Source organism: Euprymna scolopes, chromosome 15 (genome assembly GCF_053919585.1).
Source record: "Euprymna scolopes isolate OS-2025 chromosome 15, ASM5391958v1, whole genome shotgun sequence".
Lineage (NCBI taxonomy): Eukaryota > Metazoa > Mollusca > Cephalopoda > Sepiida > Sepiolidae > Euprymna > Euprymna scolopes.
This window is the reverse complement of record NC_136496.1, coordinates 100,436,150-100,456,902: the sequence shown is the minus strand read 5'-3', so window position 1 is coordinate 100,456,902 and position 20,753 is coordinate 100,436,150. Positions and strand designations below refer to the sequence as shown.

General features: G+C 36.1%; 1 long non-coding RNA gene across 1 annotated transcript; it reads right to left on the bottom strand.

The window, feature by feature from the left end:
• Positions 1-1,659: 1,659 nt before the first annotated feature.
• On the bottom strand, positions 1,660-6,525 carry LOC145294038 (uncharacterized). Its single transcript, XR_013869808.1, has 2 exons — positions 2,724-6,525; positions 1,660-2,527 (listed from the first exon to the last, which is right to left on the bottom strand). It is a non-coding gene; the product is annotated as an uncharacterized LOC145294038 (long non-coding RNA).
• Positions 6,526-20,753: the final 14,228 nt, after the last annotated feature.

The following is a 20,753-nucleotide window of genomic DNA, read 5'->3' as shown; positions in this document are numbered from 1 at the left end:
AAGAAAAAAAATAAAAGGGAAAAGGAGAAATAAAAACAAACAAATAAAACAAAACAGACAACGCGAGGCATAAACTAAAAAAAAAAGAGACACTGATCTAAGGGCCGACAGTCCGTAAATTATTTCTGTTGTATTTGTCTTTCTTTTTATTTTTACTGGGAGTTTGGTATGCGAGATATATATCTATATATAAATATACAAAAAAAAAGAGAAAAGAAAAAGGAAAAGAGAAGAAAGGCTTAGGAATTTATATATATATATATATATATATATATATATATATATATATATATATATATATATATATATATATGTTATCATCTTTTGAAGTTTGTATGTATTAACTATTCGTATATTGATTCAGTTCATTATATATAAAAATAAAATAAAATACAAAGATAAAAAAGAATATATATCTATAATATAAAGCTGAACGTGTGTGTGTGTGTGTGCGCGCCCGCATGCGTGTGTGTGTGTGTGTGTGTGTGTGTGTGTGTGTGTGTGTGTGTGTGTGTGTGTGTGTGTGTGTGTGTGTGTGTGTGTGTGGTTACAAATAGGCTCCTATATGGTTGACTATTTTAAAAAACTGATTACATATGATGATGTATCGAGGATCAAGAATGGGTATGTTTGATCTGGCAGAACGGTGGTTCATAAAAATTGTGGGGTCTGCGTTCGAGCTTGACGCCGAAAGTATGGAAATAAAAATGAAAAAATAACGTTTACAAGGGGTTTTAATATAGATGTACATAAGAATACTTTGATAAGTATATTTCAACTTAAATAGGGATGGTATAATAAAATTGTGGGGTCTGTGTTCGCGCCTGTACTCCATGGAAATATGGCACAAACTTTAATAAAGACTTTTCATATCTATCTGCGTAAATATACTTTGATAATTATGTTTCACTTTGAAGAAATATGGTATAATAAAATTATAGGATGTTCGTTCGCGCCTGGCATCCATAGAATGTAAATACGTCACACTATTTAACAAGGTTTTTTAAAAGGGGTGAGGGTCCACAATAACACCTTAACTTTAATCTTAATTCACGTTAGCTTTTATTTTATTTTTTTTAGTTAAATCATATTGTGTCGAATAAATTCACCTCATAAATTCACGTTCTTATTAAAGTGAAAGCAACAAAAAAAGTCGGAACTTTAGACAATTATCGACACAAATTTTGCATAACTCTGTTTTTTGCTTTCTCCACTTGCACGTGATACTCTTTCGATAATAGATAAATAATAAAAAATAAGAACCTTACTTGTTATCGTGTCAAAAGAAGGCAAAAATCCTGCCCACGTGATTACGTGTCTTTTTAAAAATATTTGCATAACCTTTTTATTTTTATTTATATTATACCACTATCAGCCGGTCACTGGGGTGTGACCGACAGACGTGTTACAGTAAATGTCTTAAAGCGGTCTCATGAAGACATGAAGATGGGCCAGTCATTAGGGTCTGAGTAACAAGAAGAAAATCATACCTGAGATGTTGGATCTGGGTGTGGCTGCTTTCTTTTCTCAAGATGATCTCTTCACCCTGGTGGCATTCTGGTGGGAATCTTCATCTCTTTGTCCTCAGGGCCGCCCTTCGACTTAAGACATTTATGAAGGCATTCATGGCAGAAACAAGAAAAATGACACGCGACACAATTGTAATATACATAAGGTATGACTAACTATTTTATTTTACATTAGAAATACAATATATATTACAAAAAACAATTTACAATTCATTTTTACGATTAAAAATGGATAATAGGCTTTTCGAAGCTAACTAAACTACCCTAACTAGTGTTGAGGGAGGGGGTGCCCCCCTCATTTACGGAGAGACAGTCTATGCGTCCTCACATCATGGTGGTCGTGCAGGAAAAGAGACAGAAAGATAGCAAGGGGATTATGGGAAGGGGGTTCTTTGTATCTCTACGCTCATGGACAATTTACCACCCGTCCATGCTGCAGAGTGTGTTAGAAACAGTGGCACAAGGAAATAGTGCCACATCCCTCCCTATGCTATCCGAAATTTATGAGTATTCATAAATTTCAGAAGTCCCTAATTTTCCGTGAATGGTGCGTCAACCGGCCGTCAGCAATCAATGTCCCCATGCTCTACGTTCCATCATGAACTCAGTGAAGCAAGTTATCTTTTTTCACCAGGCTCCTGGTAGACTGGTATACTGCTTCAAATACCAGAGAGGGTAATCATCCTCGCCCTCCATCGAGGCAATGGCATCATGATTTCAGTAACTGGATTTACACTTTCTTAAGCAACCAGTATAATATTTTTTAACAAAGCCGGATTTTACGTGAGTTTATCACGCCGACCTATACGTATTTCACTAAGCCGGATTCTACGTGAGTTTATCACGCCGACCCATACGTATTTCACTAAGCCGGATTGTACGTGAGTTTATCACGCCGACCTATACGTATTTCACTAAGCCGGATTCTACGTGAGTTTATCACGCCGACCTATACGTATTTGACTAAGCCGGATTCTACGTGAGTTTATCACGCCGACCTATACATATTTCACTAAGCCGGATTCTACGTGAGTTTATCACGCCGACTTATACGTATTTCACTAAGCCGGATTCTACGTGAGTTTATCACGCCGACCTATACGTATTTCACTAAGCCGGATTCTACGTGAGTTTATCACGCCGACCTATACATATTTCACTAAGCCGGATTCTACGTGAGTTTATCACGCCGACCTATACGTTTTTTTAATTTAGTCTGCATAACATTATTTTCGTAACTGGATTTACGCTCCCTTCAGCAACCAGTATAATGTATTTTAACCAAGTCGGAGTTACGTGACCTCATCACGCCGACCTATATGTATTCCAAGTTATTACTTCAGTTACTGGACTTACGCTCTCTTCAGAAACCAGTATAATGTATTTTAGATAAGTCGGGGTTACGTGACCTCATCACGCCGACCTATATGGATTTAGTAAAACCTTGGTCTTCAGAGGTTCTAATCCAATTAATTCTGTTAGAGCAAGGAGTCTGCCGCCGAGCGACCAATAAAAACTATCCACCACGGAATATTTATTAATTATATAAAGAATTAACTAAGAAGGGCACTCAGCCTTCATGAGTTAGAATACTCAATTAGGGGGAAAAAAATTTCCAAAAATAAACAATTCAGAAACCTGGTATACATTAAATCAATGAAATAGGGTGTTAACAATTTTTTTTCTTAAAAAGAAAACATTTTTACAAAATCATTTCAGAGCACCTCGGTCACAATTAGAATTTGTTTGCACAATGCAAACGCATTTCAGTTATTACATTCATAATTAACTTTTTCCCAAATTTCAGGGTACATTTAAAAAGTATGTGTATTTTTTCAAAACTTGATTTACAAAAGATCATTAAAATTTAATTCCAAAATTTAAAAATTATTTCAAGTATTTTGGTTCATCGTTAAAATCAATTTATGTTAGTTAACTTCTTTCCAAAGTAATTCATTTATTATTATAAAAACCAATCTTCTCAAAAGGTCATAAACTTCGAATAGACCCATTTTTCGTAATACAATTCAAAATTATTGCAAACATTTGGTTCATTATTAAAATTAATCTTTCGAAAAGATCATAGACAATTCATTTTGAATCAATTCACCCTTCACAATGAGATTCAGAAACATCCCAAATTTTTCATTTCGTAATTATTATTTTTAAAATTCAGTGTACATTTAAAGTTATTTAATTGATTCTTAAGAATCATTTCTTCTTATAGGTCATTATCAAGGTCATTTCGAATTCAGAAATATTTCACGTTAATTAACTTTATTTTCCAAAGTAATTATTTTATCATTTAAAAGCAATTCTTTTCCTAAACTCACTCACAAGGATTATTTCGAATTAATAAACTCCCGCCACACCTGGGAGTCACATTAGGTAACGACCAGTTCTGTATAGTTAACAGCTCGAAAAAATTAAAGTTTCAGTCAAATAGAGATCTTTCTAGACTGAGGAAATCTTTTTTTTTTCTTAATAATTAATTCAATTTTACGTATATACTCCTCAGTCAATATTTCAGGGACCCCTATCATACGGTCCAATTTCAAATAAACCTTCAATTAAAGAATTTGCTCGAATAATTCTTCCTTAAAATCATCTAGAGTTCAGGAAAATTTCTTTCGTTAGTCAAACAATATTTCCTTAGAAATTATTAAAAATTCAGAGAATATTCGAAATGTAATAGCGTAATTTTTCGTTAAGAAAAACTATGAACATTTCAGAGAACTCTTAAAAAATTAACGTAATCATGTAACAGTTGGCTTTTCCAAACACTCGAAGACTTCAAAAAAGTACTTTAAGTGCTGTTTGAATAATCGTCTCAGTTTTTATTTTTAATAAAAACCAATTGAAGACATCATTTAATGTAATTTAACGAAGCATAAATAATTTTGTTCTTTAAACTTGGTAGAAAAATTTAAAAAACTCCAAGTTAATTCGTTATTATATGCCCTCCTGCAATCAGCCATGGGGGTTTAGCTATACAATCATTAAAACGCAAGAGTAGAGAAAGAGACTGAGGGGGAAAAGAAGGGGATAGAGACAGAGCGATGCCATTACACACCCTACCACCCTCATGATATCATTACGTAATAACAAAAAAATCTTCGACAATTTTCTCTCTCGTCCTCATAGACCCTAAAAGGTAAGGGAATGAGAGAGAGAGAAAGATAGAGAGAAGAAGAGAGAGAGAGAGGCAGATAGCATTGTTCTACCACCCATTCCTCAACACCCTCGCAAACACCATGACGAGGTCATCTTCGCTTATCTTTCCCATGTGCGGGCATTGTTTTAAAAAATGAGTGACAGGTAGACATTAAACGTTTCTACGAGTTTAAAAAAAAAAAAAATAAATAAATAAGAAAATAGAAAAACAATCTTATTTGGAACAATTTTGTAAAATACATACATACATAAAACTTTCATATTATCTAACCCCAATTTTTTTTTTTTTTTACCAGTAACATTTTTTTTTCTTTTTAAACAGACAAAACATCAATAAAAGAAACATTATCAATTCAAAAAAAATGTCCCCTTATGTTTCAGCTTTAATTGTTACCTAACCTGAAAAATAAACACATCAACTGTTCATGGAATAAAATGTAATGTAAAAGTTCTATTTTTTCAAATCTGAATCTAACACTTGCAAAGTCAAAAGAATTTTTTTAAAAGTCCTATATTTTTATAAACCTGAAATAAAGATCAGATAAAAAATGTTAGGTATCCTTTATTTTCTTTCCTTTTTTTTTTTTTTAAATTTATTTTTCGAGCTTCGTGTTTGAAGGATTTTTTTTCTTTTTTTTTCATGTAATAACAAGATGCATAGATATACACACATATCGATATATATCCGGAGAGAGACAGAAAGAGAGAAAGCGTGAGAGAGAAAGAGATATTGCATATTCTAGAGACACTTTTTTCTCATCTCTGTTTTTTTTTTTTTTGTGTGGGACACATTTCTTACTTTTTTTTTTTCGAAGGGTTACTTTCAATACTCTTTTTTTTTTTTTTAAATCGATCTTTTGTAAACTGTTTTTTTTTTTTTTGTAGGTGCAAGACAATTTTTTGTTCAGGTTCTGAATTTTCCTTTTTGAGTGCGTTTTTTTTTTTTTTTTGTGCGCGTGTGTACTGGTCTGCCATTTTTTTTAAATTTTGCCAGAAATAGTTTTTCCGTTTTTAAAGACCGTGGACCATTTTTTTTTATTCGATTCGTCTAGTGGTCGTTATTTTTGGTTGTGCCGTGGGTTTAAGGGTCGAAATTATTTCCATGCTGGGAAACAATATGTTCTGGTCATAGTGCATCATTTATACTGCGACACAGATGCGACGAGATCCGTCTGGTAATTAACCAGGGTCAATCCTGCGTCTTAAGGCAACATTTATAACACTATCAGCCGGCCACCGAGGTGTGACCGACAGACGTGTTATAGTAAATGTCTTAAAGCGGTCTCATGAAGACATGAAGATGGGCCAGTCATTAGGGTCTGAGTAACAAGAAGAAAATCATACCTGAGATGTTGGATCTGGGTGTGGCTGCTTTCTTTTCTCAAGATGATCTCTTCACCCTGGTGGCATTCTGGTGGGAATCTTCATCTCTTTGTCCTCAGGGCCGCCCTTCGACTTAAGACATTTATGAAGGCATTCATGGCAGACACAAGAAAAATGACACGCGACACAATTGTAATATACATAAGGTATGACTATTTTATTTTACATTAGAAATACAATATATATTACAAAAAACAATTTACAATTCATTTTTACGATTAAAAATGGATAATAGGCTTTTCGAAGCTAACTAAACTACCCTAACTAGTGTTGAAGGAGGGGGTGCCCCCCTCATTTACGGAGAGACAGTCTATGCGTCCTCACATCATGGTGGTCGTGCAGGAAAAGAGACAGAAAGATAGCAAGGGGATTATGGGAAGGGGGTTCTTTGTATCTCTACGCTCATGGACAATTTACCACCCGTCCATGCTGCAGAGTGTGTTAGAAACAGTGGCACAAGGAAATACCTATATATATATATATATATATATATATATATATATATATATATATATATATATATATATATATATATATATATATATATAAGACACTGATAGAATTCAGATGAAAATCCTGATAGATTCTTAAATCGAATATATGCCTCTATATGTTGTTTCTTTTTTCAGAATTTAAAATTAAACCACGAAACTATATATATATATATATATATATATATATATATATATATACATACATATTAAATCGGTTGTCTTTCCATATTAAAATACATGCTGAAATTTCTCTGACCTACCATTTCTTATTGCTCAATACATCCATTCATTCATCTGACATCTATTTCATAAAACCACAAGCCTAGATCCGTGTTTTAAGTCAAGAAGAGGAGATAATTGTTACCCTCATTTAAAATGCTCTTTTTGGTAGAGGAAGTCAACTAAATACGGGCTGGCGCGTAGCTTCTCGCAACCTGAGGAAATTATTTTTTTTTTTAATTAATTTATCACGATCGGATAACAAAGCTAACCTCAGAAGGGGCAGGTCACAATATATATATATATATATATATATATATATATATATATATATATATATATATATATATATATATATATATCGCATAAGCACGTTGACGCGCCATTTCTTCCTAGATCGTTAAAGTTAATCAACGTTGAGCCTGGTCATTATCAAGTGGGTGACCAATTTGAGAAGTCCAGGCGTTTTATGCAGGAGGACGTCGACATCTCCAAGAAAGACTGGTAAAAACCTAACGTCGTTATCTCCCCTAACGAGGATTTACATGCAACTGCCGACCGCTTTTGAAGTTCATACTCCTATGGAGCATCCCCCTTTGGGGAAAGCCGGTTAAACCTGCATAATTAATGCCGTTTCCATTCGATTCCATTCATTCCTCACTATATATATATCTATCTATCTATCTATTTATCTATCTATCTATATATATATATATATATATATCCCTGATATATATATCATGATATGTATATATATATATATATATATATATATATATATATATATACTTAACTTACTCACATAAAATTAATATACGAAAGTATAGATTTATGCGTAAACTTTAAGTATTTACTTCAAAAGTGCTCAATACATAGGTAGAGCTAGTTAGTAATTTATAAAATATATATGGCGATTAAGCTACACTGAATATTCCGCGTTTCATCCACTCTAGGACTCTTCAGGCCTGAATATTCAGTGTAGCTTAATCGCCATATATATTTTATAAATTACTATATATATATATATATATATATATATATATATATATATATATATATATATATATATATATATCAGATTAAAGAATGAATTCAACAAAATTATTAAGAGCTCAATAAAAGAAGAGCAAGATATGTTTTATTAATGTAAACAAATTTATATGGTCGCGACACTGGATATGCTAATGTTGCGGACAAATGGTCGGTTAAAATCACAAGTTCTCGTCAGACGATTTAATAAATGGTTGCTTTTCACAGAAAGAAACAAGTTCTGTCCGCAACATTAGCATGTCCAGTGTCGCGACCATGTCAGATCTTCAGCTTTTTCATTTTTTAATTAAAAATAGGAGGCCTTATTTTTGGAACGAACCTCGTAGAAATAATGAGACTTATTTTTAGTTGCAGGAAAAATCTTTGCTTAACTGACTAGTGTGAGTGTCGTGGTCATTCGCTTAAGGAAAATAAAATGAAGTTAAAGTCTGTCTTCCCTTGATTCCTTAATGGGCACTGCTTCTTCTCCCATCGTATCGACACGGAGTAAAATTTGATTTTCTTTAAAAAAAAGAAAGATAAAATGGCGGCGTCGCTTTTGTATTTGACAATCACGTGTGAGTAACGCAAACTCTATGCAAATTAGATTATGCAAGATGCATAAAAGAAGCTGTAAAATGAAACGACCGGCGAGTTGAAAGCTTGTTATGCGAACGGATGTGTGTATGATTCAAGATTATTGAAGCTGACTCAAAAGATTGTAGGCGGGACATAATACAACTTTAAAACTCCACTGAAATCAATTTTCATACTGTAAGCTTTTTGGGCGTTATATTACCTTTCAGCGATGGAGGGCAAGATTTTTTTTTTTATCTCCGATTGATTCCGGAGTTTGGTGGTGCTGCAGCTGATATGCCCATCATCGAGTGGATTGTAAATGTGAGCTTTGCACTATGAAAAATGTCAATCGTGTCCTGCCATTAAGATTGGGAGGTGGAGCTCTAACTATATACTGGCAACTTAGTACCGAGCAGAAAGCAGACACAGAACAGATCAAGCAGGCCCTTATAACAGCGTATGCTACTGATGCATTTCTGATGAGCTGCGACGCCTGGCCCGGTTGTTGGGGGACCGTTGCCTGAATGTTGGTTAACGTACGCATTCGTTTCTGGACTATCACAACATATCAAACATATATTACGTGCTTCATCCAGAATGAAAACGATGAGTGCGGAACAACTGTTGACCCGAACAAGAGCTGTCATGACTGACAACGAAGGCCCTGCAGAATTGGCTACCGCCACCTCCGCTAGACGAAAACCTTCAGAATCAGAAGTGTGCAATGACGGTAGAAAATTTTCTTACTACAAATGTGGTGGTCCCAACCTCTTGGCAAAGTACTGCTTACAGAATCGCTAAGAGAGGCCAGACAGCCGGATGCGCAAAGTCCATCGTGCGATACGTATCTTCAGATGCAGTAGCCTTGGGCATCGCAGTGCCAGGGAAACGCCGAAGGGAGGAGGTATTGGCATTAGTCTCCTCTCCGCTCAATCGAACACTAAGAAGCTCTAAGAAGCTCCTCTTCATGAAAGTACGTGTAGATGGGCAAGAGCGCACGGCGTTAATCGAGTGTTTGCAGACTCTAGTGAATAAAGTCGTGTGTCGCTTTTGGAAGCGGAAGTCAGCAGGAGTACTAACAGCTGAAGAAAGGACATTGAATTGCCGACGATACGGCAGAAAAAGTGCAGAGTTTGGCCAAGTTCCAGCTGTAAACATTGAGGCGTTGATCATGAATAAACAGCTGTTAGGCTTCGATCTACAGTTGAGAACTCAGTGGAGTTTATTTCACGGAATCAGGTGAAGCTCGTTTCAGAAGCCTAAACAAATGTGCGATCATCTCGATCGACGAGCCAGACTTTAGCGTGACTTTTGATCGCAGTAACAAAGAATGGACTGCATCGTGGAAATGGGCAAACGGTCACTTTCCCAGTGAACTGAGTTACAGTGTGCAAGAATACACAGTGCATTGTCATGCCAGGGATGCTTATGAGAACGAGATTCAACAGTGGCAGCAGAATGGATTCTTGGTGCCATATTCAGAAGAACTTGACCCATCCAAATGTCTAATTTCTTTAATGGTCGTGCAGGAGCAGTAGCAAAATGTGTATCCGGTGCTTGACTAGCGGGAATTGAATGAATTTGTATATGCTTTCACTGTCAATGCAGAAGTGGGTGTGCAGAAACTAAGAAAGTGGCAGCAACAAGAAGTCAATGTGCCGCTTATGGATCTGCGGAATGCATAACTTTCAATTTCATCTCGACGAAGCGCTATGGCTGTTTCAAACAATTATTTTCAGGAGCCAGAGCTTTTGTCTTCCACGGTTGGGATTTGGGCTGAATGTGGCGCCACTTATTATAAAGTCTATTATAGATGCTATCATATCTCAAGACCACGCGATCAAAAGTGCCACGTCAGCATATGTTGGTGATATTTTCATTAATGAAGGTGTAGTTCCTGCGTCGCGCGTGCAACAACATTTTTTAGACTATGGTTTGATTTCCAAGTATCTGGTACGACTGAGAAACGGAGCCAGAGTTCTTTGCTTGCAAGTCTGGAAAAAAGATGGAAATTTTATGTGGAAACGAGGAAGTCCAATTCCGGAAATCGCTGATGAATTGACCCATCGGCACGTATTTTTTCTCTGCGAGAAACTCGTTAGTCACATCTCCGTATGTAAATTGCTCCGAGTGGCAATTGCATTTATCAAGCGCATAGCAATTGCAGTAACAAAGAGCTGGGATGACAGGATCAAAAACGCGTTTCTCTGACACATATTGGCAGAAACTTTGAGCAAAATACGAGAAGCGGATCGCGTTCAAGGAGACTGGTGTATGAACGGTAAAGAAATTACGGTGGATTCAAGTTGTATAGCCACAGGAGTGGCACTGGATACGAATGAAACAGTTATTGGGATGTGTGTTGGCTACGTCCAACAAACGATGCTCAGCACATCAATCTAGTTGAACTCGACGTCGCACTCAAATGAGTCAATTTGGCCTTTCAGTGAGAAGCGACAGTGTTACACCTGGTCATTGATTCAGCGTGCGTGCAACGGTGGATTTCTGACACTTTTACTGGAAAAGCACTTGTTAACACGAGAACAGCTGGTGAGATGCTCATAAAGTGACGGTTAGGAACCCTACAATCACTGGCGAAAGAATATGGATTGACCATCGATGTAAAACTCGTGAAGTCCTGTCAAAACCATGCAGATAGTTTCACAATGTACCGCGCAAATGGACGGGTCTACTCAATGAAGGAAGAGAGCCGGTGCTCGGGAGTTGCGCAATAGTAGGACAACCGGGTGAGGACCAGATGGCTGACATTCATCATCAAAATGGACATCCAGATGTGAAACGAATTTTATATTTTGCCAGGTCGGTTGACCCGCAAGGGTCCAAAGAGACTGCTAAATCTTTTGTGAAAGTCTGCAAAACCTGTCGATCAATAGGTCCGGCACCTGTTCGCTGGAAAAAAGAAAACTCAACGTAAAGAACAACTGGAACAGATTAAAGATGAACATAACCTACAACAATGGTGAGTATTTTCTATCATTGATTGTGGCCCCTCTAGATTTGTAATATGGAGGCCACTGTGTCGAATAGATGCGACCACTGTTATCCGACAATTGGAAAATATTTTCCTTGGGCGAGGCCCGCTGATGGAAATACTAACCGACAACGTCACTGATTTCACCAGTAAAGAGTTTGAAGAATTTGCAAAAAAAAATGGGACGTACATCTGCAGTTTCGATGTGCCTACACACCGAGTGGAAACAGGTTTGTAGAACGAAATCATAAAAAAAAACGTTAAGACCATCGCAACCAGAAAGAATTGTTCAATTTTGGAGGCGGTCTATTGGCACAACGTCACTCCAAAGGATGACGATTCACCTTACACCACACCAGCTGACGTGCTACGTAGATATCATGTTCGAATCAAAGGTGTTGAAGCTAAGCCATTGCCCAAACCAGAAGTGCCTAGAGGGAAGTATGAAAGAGGAGACGTTGTTTGGGTAAAAAAAAATCAGCATGGCAAGTGCATAACAAAATATAACACGGATCACGTTACTGAAGAATAATCCCGCAGTCTGTGATGTTGATGGGGTGCCTCGGCGCGTAAAGACCAGTAATACGGACGCACTTATCAAGTGACGAACGTGATTCTGAGGATAGTCAGCAGCTTATCTATTTGGATTCAGATCCGCTTGACAGTGATTCCGACGCTATTAAACTCCCAACTGATGGAGTGTCTACTAAAGCCGACCCGTAGACGAGAGTACGCATGATCGTGATGCGCGCGTCATTCCTTTACGGAGAAGCACCCTACAAAGACGGATACTGCATCCCTACTCTGCTTGTGATCATGCGATCATGAGGGGGTACGTAAAATCCTAGCATACCTGACTAGTGTGTGTGTCGTGTTCATTCGCTTAAGGAAAAAATATTTTTTTTTTTTAATCTAAAATGGCGATGTCGCTTTTGTATTTGACGATCATGTATGAGTAACGCAAACTCTATGCAAATTAGATTATGCAAGATGCATAAAAGAAGCGGTAAAAGTAACGACCGGCAAGTTGAAAGATGGCTTGTTATGCGAATGGATGTGTGTATTATCAAGATTATTGAAGCTGACTCCAAAGATTGTAGGCGGGACAAAACACAACTTTAAAACTCCACTGAAATCAATTTTCACTAGATTAGTAAAGCAGGAAAAATCAAGAATATTTTAAAAGATATCGTAGTTTGTGGATTTCTAAATCAAACTAGGATGACAAGTTGCAATGGTTGTACTTCAATGGATGGCGGGGTACGTTTGATATGGCATATCCTTTTTATTTGATGCTACGATGTAGATTATGGCGCGATATCTTTCTTTCACCGAAGACTCTAAATGGTCCCTTTCTGCGTAGAAATAATAATTTACTAACCTATCCTACAATGCTAAATTGAACTACACTAATAGAGATCTTACGGAACTTATAACCATCGATATTGATCGGGCCAAGATCACGGTGTAATATCTGTTCTGATGCTACACTATAATGTTTCTGTCCTCGGTCAGTGGAGGAGAATTCCTTTGTGACTGAGACAATTTTTATTTTTGCTCCTATCCAAAGTGCCTTTTTTGAGGGAGCTAGATTTTCCCCAGATTAAAAACCGACCTTGTGTCTAACTTTGCCTTCGTGGGGAGGCAAGTAAATAGGAACATTAATATAACTACTACATCTATACCGTTTTTCCCCTGCTGATAATTTTACTTCGCTTTTGTCGCCAACCTACGATGGATTGGCCTCGTATCATATTCTCTTAATTTGCGGATCATATGTAGATTGTTGAAGTAATATCTTTCTTTCTCTAAGGATTTTAAACGATCCTTTTCCGTGTAGATCTTATCTGTTTCCTCCTAACGTCTTAAATGGGACTATAATGCTTTTTTTCCGGACTCATGACATTAATAGTAATATAAATAGTAATATGTCTTGAATTATGCTTTTTTTCCCCCCTGCAACTGACCATTTTACTCCGCCTTTATCGAAGAGTTTCTATATTATACACTTGTCTGTATAGTCTTGGGTTTTTCCATTACTAAGTATATAAATATATGCGGATGTTTAAGAGTGTGTGAATGTGTATATTTACTTTTACTTTTGTTAAATTTCATTTATTATTTATCTGTGTATACTCGCGTGGGGGGGGGGGAGACCGGCTTTGCCTGGGCATAAAATACGCTTAAATATGATATTCTAATTTGCCCAGGTTTCGTATATATTATTTTAGAGTCGTAATTTCAAAAGAAAAAGAAGTATTTAAGTGCCATCAGCTAGAATCGAAACCGAAACTGTAGCACTGAAAGCTGGTGACGTTACCACTGTACCAATGTGACATGCATGTGAACTGATTCAAAACTAAAAAGTATAAATAAACCAAGATGAATGTAGAAAATGTATAACGATTTTTTTCATTTTTGACCTCTTAAAAACAAAACAAAAAGCCGAAAATGTATTTTCCTCAGTAGTTTATGATATATCGAAGGTAAAATTTGGTAAACTCTTAGAACATTAATTCTTTTTGGTAAATCTGAAAAATAAAAAGAATTGATTATTTCAACAATTATTCAAGTTTAGGTGATGGCCGTTTTTTTCTTTGTGTCACCCTTCTTTATTCCGTACAAATGTAAAATAAATTTATTTTATTCCGTACAAATGTAAGATAAATTTATTTTATTCTGTACAAATGTAAAATAAATTTATTTTATTCCGTACAAATGTAAAATAAATTTATTTTATTCCGCACAAATGTAAAATAAATTTATTTTATTCCGTACAAATGTAAAATAAATTTATTTTATTCCGTACAAATGTAAAATAAATTTATTTTATTCTGTACAAATGTAAAATAAATTTATTTTATTCTGTACAAATGTAAAATGAATATATTTTATTCCATACAAATGTAAAATAAATTTATTTTATTCCGTACAAATGTAAAATAAATTTATTTTATTCCGTAGAAATGTAAAATAAATTTATTTTATTCCGTACAAATGTAAAATAAATTTATGTTATTGCGTACAAATGTAAAATAAATTTATTTTATTCCGTACAAATGTAAAATAAATTTATTTTATTCCGCACAAATGTAAAATAAATTTATGTTATTGCGTACAAATGTAAAATAAATTTATTTTATTCCGTACAAATGTAAAATAAATTTATTTTATTCCGTACAAATGTAAAATAAATTTATTTTATTCCGTACAAATGCAAAATAAATTTATTTTATTCCGTACAAATGCAAAATAAATTTATTTTACTCTGTACAAATGTAAAATAAATTTATTTTATTCCGTACAAATGTAAAATAAATTTATGTTATTGCGTACAAATGTAAAATAAATTTATGTTATTGCGTACAAATGTAAAATAAATTTATTTTATTCCGTACAAATGCAAAATAAATTTATTTTATTCCGTACAAATGTAAAATAAATTTATTTTATTCCGTACAAATGTAAAATAAATTTATGTTATTGCGTACAAATGTAAAATAAATGTTTAATAATGTTTTCGTTTGTTTTATTTTATTTTGTTCAAATCTTGTTTAATAATTTTTTCGTTTGTTTTATTTTATTTCGTTCAAAAATGTCAAATGAATTAAAAGAAAGGGACCCCCTACCTCCAAGAGCAGGTCACTCCCGAAGAAAAAAAAATTAACCAATCAGATTAAAGAATCACTTTATGAAGAAGGAGAGGCGGACATTTTTATTTTTCAATTTATATGATGGCGATAAGGTAAACAAAATGACCGGTTTCGATATTTTATTCTACGCATACAATGGTTAATTTTTTTAAACAAAAAATACTATGTTAGCGCAAAATAATTCGTTTGGCAACAGTGCCCATCCTCAAATAATTCTCTGGAATTTGTAACGCTAAACTTGGTTCTACCCATTGGGCTTTCTAAAAGAAAATTATAAAAATTTTTGTTTAATTTTTAAGTTTTGTTTTTCGTAAAAATAATCAAAATATATTTTCTTGTGAAAGATAATAATTATTTATAACATATTAAACGAATTGTACAATTCAAAACACAACAGGTGAAAAAATAAACACATTCAAAATTTGGTTTTTCATTCTCAGAATTTGAAGGTCTACTGTGTTTTTGTTTTTTGTTTTTTTGTTTTTGTTTTTTTACATTCTTCCTCATCCCCCTCATACAGAAAGTATATGTCCAGCTTGGGCTTTTTTATTTTAAGAGTAGACGTGACGAAAAATGAAAAAGGGATGTGATTTGTATTTATATATATATATATATACACTAGCAAAAGTACCCGTCGTTGACTGGGTTCAAAAACAGCCTACAGAAAATGGACTCTGATTTATGAGAGTATGATAAGTTATGAAAAGGAAGGGTTGTAAAGAGATAGCTTCGAATTTGGAGGTATCAAAACCGAAACAAAATATGATGAAAGTAAAAATAAAATAGATAAACCCCATAATTTATTATACCACACCTGTTCACACTGAAACACTTATCACAATATTCTGTGGATCTATATTAAAAAGCCTTGTTAAACTTTGTGACATATTTCCATTCTATGGAGAGCAGGCGCGAACGAACACCCCATAATTATTATACCATATTTCTTCAAACTGAAACATAATTATCAAAGTATACTTACGCAGATAGATATGAAAAGTCTTTATTAAAGTGTGTGCCTATTTCCATTCTATGGAGGCCAGGCGCGAACACAGAACCCACAATTTTATTATACCATCCCTATTTAAGTTAAAACATACTTATCAAAGTATTATTATGTACATCTCTATCAAAAACACTTGTAAACGTTTTTTTTTTTATTTCCATACTTTGTGGACCAGGCGCGTACGCAGACCCCACAATTTTAATGAATCATCATTATGCCAGATAAAACATACCCATTCCTGTGTCTCGATACATCTATCATTATATGTGAACAGTTTTCTATAATAGTCAACCATATAGGAGCCTATTCGTGACCAGACACACACACAGACGTTCAGCTTTATATTATATATATATATATATATATATACTAGCTGTACCCGGTCACGCGTTGCTGTGGCTCAGTTTGTTAAAATGGAACATATTCCTCAAGAAAAATTGCATTTTGTTCGCTTATTTACTTTTATTATTTTTTGCAATTTTTTTAATCAATAAAAGTTGTTATTTTTTCCAAAAAAAAAAAGATTAATTTTTTACCATAAATTGTTAGGTGTTTCAGGAAAACTTGCACTTTTTTTTTAAAGAAATTTGGCAGTAAACGTTTCTCTTTGAAAACGAAATTTTTATTATAAAAAGAACAGATGAATGCTTTTTTTTTTTTTTTACACAGTGATCACCACTTATCAAGGCCCGGAAGCCACTCAGGGATAAGGGTTATTGCAAGTACATTACGTTAGTGAGGAGATTTGATGAAGTGTTTACTTAAGGGGGCGGTTCATTAGGAATTTGTTAACATTAGACTTGAAGACATCCAAGTTGTAGTCCGGAGGGAAGCAGGCAGACGGAACAGAGTTCCACAGGCGTGCAGTTCTAAGAAAGAAGCTTTGTTCATGAAATCCGCGTTTTGATTTAGGCACAGATATAGAGTGGGGGAAATTTTTCACAGTGGATTCAGCTAGACGGGTGTTTTTCGTGAAAGATTGGCGAGGGGGGACCAGGGATTGGAGTTCAGACGAGCACCTGCCATGAAAATAACGATAAAACAAGGATAGGCTCGCAACGTCTCTTCTGTGGGAGAGGGGTTGCAGGGTAGAGAAAAGGGCATCCCCCACTAAACCACGAAGTCTATTTTGTACTCTGTCAAGGCATGATAGGCTGTTTTTGGCAGCTCCTGCCCAGATATGGCAACAGTATTCCATCCTTGGACGTACTTGGCTTTTATATAGATAGAGAATTGCATCAGTAGTGAGATATCTTCTGGAGCGGTAGAAGGATCCCACCATCTTTCCAGCGACCTTGGCAACAGACTTGATGTACGTGTTCCATTTCATATCAGGAGTACAGGTCAAACCCAGAAGCTTGTCAAAACACGGGGCCTCACCCAGACTAGAGCCATCCATCACAATTGATGCCAGCTGGGGGTCAGAGCATTGATGATGTAAGGATAGGAGTTTGGTTTTGGATGCATTAAAGGTAACTAGCCACATCTTCCCCCACTGAACCACGCGCTCGAGATCAGAGGAGAGAGAATCAGAGAGAACTTGTCAAAAGAGGAAATTTAAAACAGCTTATCAAATTTTTGATGATATCAGTTTATAGACAATTGTACAGACTGATAGAATGTTGTGTCAGACATAGGAGCCCATCGTGTTCGTATTTTGATGAAATGATGGATCAAGAGATCAAGAGCATAGGTGTCCGGAAAGGAAATGGCAGTGTACAAGGAAGGGGGGGGGGTCACTGATATCTTATTAACGTTATTTTAATTGATAAAATTAACATTAAAAAAAAATCGCCTTGCGATGGCTGATTTATATTAAGTAACGTACTTAAATAAAGTTTTCATATCCTCTAAATAAATTAGCATAATTTCTTTTCTTTTTTTAACCGAGTTTATCTTTACTATAGCATTGACTTATTATTTAAGTGAGATGGGATTTGTAAACTGCGAAATGGTCTATTTAAGTGGAGAAAATTTTCGGTTACAATATGCCTGGAAATGTAAAGAATATTTGCTTTAAATTTCATGCTAAACAGTTAAAGCTTTTACTTAGCTTTGGTTTTCTTTTCTTGGACACTCGAGACTAAAAACCAGGGTGGTCGTTTCTCTTGGCCCCGCAAGGTCAAATGCCATTTGTGGTACCAAGATGCTATCTATTAAGTAGGGGACTGTAGCAAATTTAGCTGCTTCCACTGCACGAATTTTTACCTATACCCTCTCCCAGTAACAATGGAAATGGAAGCATAGTAATGCCCTTTTTAACCAGGTTACCTACTAAAACCAGCCCATATATCTATTTACCAAATTACACATGACTCAAAACTTACTGTTTTACCCGTACTATATTGCACTCGCATCTCATGCCCTGCTATCATCTAAAATATAGTTTGGGCACAACTCGTAGTTCAATTCTTAACACCTACTCACACTCTAATATTATACTAGACCCAAGCTCACATGAATAAAAAAAAAATAAAAAAATAAAAGGAAAAAATAAAATATATATATATACACAAAAGAGAAAGCCTCAAACCACATTATCTCCTCCTAACAAGCCTCCTTACAATCATAGTTGCTTACACTGCATGAGCTCTACTCAACCCCGTTATCCAGTAACAATGAAATAACAATGTCCCTAATCCACTTTGAGGAGTGTAACTATTTAGCAGATATAACCTCTACAAACTAACCCAATAACATTAACTAACCACGCGGGGTCACATAATACCTGGATTAGAACCCAGGCGCGGAGCAAACCCTCTCAGTGGTGACGGACCCAGTAGATCTTTCCAGATCATCCGTCTAGGAGAAGGAAAACTCTGAAACTAAACCAAAGAGGAGGGAGGCCTCTTCAGTCTTGGATGACAACCTTCCTAGAGCTGGTGACTCAATCAAATTACCGGTTTGCAAACCTAAAATGCTTAAGGAGTAGATAGGTCCTGCCTATCGCCCGGCTTCCATACTCCTTCTTTGCCTATTAGTCAGGCGCAGAGATACTATCACAGTGATTCGACAGAAACACCCATTGGTAGATCTTGTTTCTTGTCTAGGGCAATGAACGCCGTTTCCCCACTCCCGACACACCCCACCCCTAAAGCTGGGCACTTGAGAATGCTTGAGTACCACATATGCCTGAGCAATTAGATTGGGTTGACCTTCCTCTGATGGGTTGAGGGTACCGGATTGACAGTTTCTGGCTGCTGTTTCCGACTGGTAGTACAGGAGCCCTAACTCTTTGGTAGCGCTTAGAGCGGCTGCTCTATCAACGGTTGAATAATATCGGGATGTTTGCAGTGCCATGGCGCGCATGGAAAGGGACCCTGCACTCATCCCCGGTGGGCTTTCCTGAGGCCACAGTCCTAGTTGATGGAGGGTCAGCTGATGGTCTACTTGTGATGCATGTGTGATATTCTGCATAACCTCCTGTTCGGCTTCCCCTAACCCAACTGAAACTCGTTAAAAAACATGATGACAGTACAATCTAAAAATAAGCTTAAACCAGGCTTAGGGTCAAACAAATCCAACTTGCCTCCTCCCTTGAGGCTTGCATTCACAAATATCCGTGGGCTTAGAACTAATTTAGCTGATGTTGAAGCATTTCTCCTAACAAATACCCCGGATATCTTAGCACTAATTGAGACTAACCTACACTCCTCCATCCCCTCTAACTACTTTAACATGCCTGGATATCTCCCACTCTGCCGTCAGGACTCTGACAGACATATGCACGGACTTGGAGTTTACATTCGTAATACCCTTCCCTTGACTAGAGAAACAAACCTAGAAACGGATGATCAAGCCTTTATGTGCTTTAGACTAATCATGCAACACAACATTAGCTACTTTTACTTTCTCTACCGCTCTCCCTCGACCCAAGACTGCACCATAATAAACAAAGTATCTGACAGCATAGACACAGCACTCTCCTTCGACACTAGCGCCCAAGTACATGTATTTGGCGACTTTAATGTCCATCACAAAAACTGGCTTGGATTCTCTACTTACACAGATGCAGCAGGCAGAGCAACTCATAGCTTCTCTGTATCTCACTCCCTATCGCAAATTGTTACTTTTCCAACCCGCTTCCCTGATCAGGAAGAACAACACGCATCACTATTAGATCTGTTTTTGACCACAGTTCCTGATGATTGTGTAACGAAAGCCGACAGCCCACTTGGGAACGCTGATCATGCGGTGATAATGGTTGAAATCGCCCTAAACTCTAGACCCAAAACTGAAGAGCCAGTGCTCAAAACAACGAGATATTATAAAAAGGCTGACTGGGAAGCTATCAGAGATCTTATCAGAGACGCCCCATGGGGAAATATTTTTTCTTTTCCTGCTGAACAGTGTGCAACCGAGACCACTGAATGGTTCAAAACTGCAATCGAAGCGCATGTTCCCATGCGGAAATTCTATAGCAAGCCCCACTCTCCCCAATGGTTTACTTCGATTTGCGCAACTGCCATTGCTCAAAGGCAGCATGCATTCCGCAGGTTTAACCGACATAAGTCCAGTTCAAACAGACAGAAGTACATAGAAGCTAGAAGTAACGTTAAGAAAGAAATAGCGACAGCTAAGAGGGAATTTACGGAAACTACTAAAAAACGCATCGAAGCACAAAAACTAGGAACTCGTGACTTCTGGAAAATCTACAACAGTGTAGTAAATAATGGGCAATCAACAATTCCCCCA